This window comes from Priapulus caudatus, unplaced genomic scaffold, assembly GCF_000485595.1.
Source record: "Priapulus caudatus unplaced genomic scaffold, Priapulus_caudatus-5.0.1 Scaffold2948, whole genome shotgun sequence".
NCBI classification, from domain to species: domain Eukaryota; kingdom Metazoa; phylum Priapulida; class Priapulimorpha; order Priapulimorphida; family Priapulidae; genus Priapulus; species Priapulus caudatus.
Window position 1 is genome coordinate 10186 of NW_014580009.1, and position 1496 is coordinate 11681.

Genomic DNA, 1496 nt, shown 5'->3' on the forward strand with positions numbered 1-1496 from the left:
GCGTGCGTGCGTGCGTACGTGCGTGCGTGCGTGTATATGTGTGTGCGCGCGCGCGTGTGTGTGTATGTATGTGTGCGTGCGTGCGTGCGTGCGTGCATGCGTGTGCGTGTGTTAAGTGGGTGGGCGGGTGTCTTGGTGTAAGTGCGCGTGTGTACATGCGTGTATGTGCGTGGCTGAACTGTTGCCACGGTGCGTTCGTGCGTGCGTGTGTGGGTGCGTGTTAAGTAGGTGGGCGGTTCTCTGTGCGCGCGAGGGTGGGAGGGGGGCGTGGCCGAGCGTCGCATATAATACAAGTGCGCAAATAACTCCATTCATATTCATGACGAGCAGAGATAAAAGCCAATTCCAGCTCATCCCAGCCAGGCTATTATCACTATAGAAGGCAGTCTACTTACAGGAGGCAATATATTACCGCCACGGGCCGAACCGAACCGAACCGAACCGAACCGAACCGAACCGATCGCGGTAGTAATTACGCAACACTGCCTCCGAACAGAACCGATTTATTTTTCATTAAAATGTAATTTAACCTCATCAGTGGCGTTATTAGTAACCCACGCGCGGTGCCCGCCGTGCTGCTAGTGCCGCTACGGACAGCGCCAGCGCACGTCGGCAATGTAGCAGCGATTACATTGAAGATGATTATGCAGTACACGCACGCACGCACGCACGCGCACGCACGCACGCACGAACACGCACACACGCGCACGCACGCACGCACGAACACGCACATACGCACGCACGCCGCACGAACACGCACCTACGTACGCACGCACCCATGAACACGCACACGCCTCGCACGCACGCACGCAGGCCCACACACTGTTCTGTCTAAAGCAGCCTTGCTTAGTAACTAATGCCAATATCGACGCACACACACGCGCGCATATTATATATATAACGTCAGTATTATTTCCTGAGCCGACGTGACGGATGAAATGCATATATTGCATCTTATTAAGGTTAATACCTCTCTGTTTAGCAGCAGTAGACTCCCTGTCAAACCACATCTCACACATGACCGAGAATTTTCTTAAACTGCATTAAATTACACTCTAAAATTGCGAAATAGCACGAGAGGAGGATAAATGTTGTAACCGTCATCATCAATCGGAGCAGTAACGCCGTAAGCATCATCGCTAATAAAACTCAAATAGTCGAGGTCTGTTAGAAGAGAGAAAGAGAGAGAGAGAGAGCGAGAGAGAGAGAGAGAGCGGCGGGGAGAGAAAAAAAAAGGAGAGAGACAGGGAGTTAGAGCGAGAAAGAAAGAGAGAGAGAATAAAGAGAAAGCGCGCGCGCGAGAGAGAGAGCGAGAAAGAGAGAGAGAGAGAGCGAGAGAGAGAGAGAGAGCGGCGGGGAGAGAAAAAAAAAGGAGAGAGACAGGGAGTTAGAGCGAGAAAGAAAGAGAGAGAGAATAAAGAGAAAGCGCGCGCGCGAGAGAGAGAGCGAGAAAGAGAGAGAGAGAGAGCGAGAGAGAGAGAGAGAGAGAGAGAGAG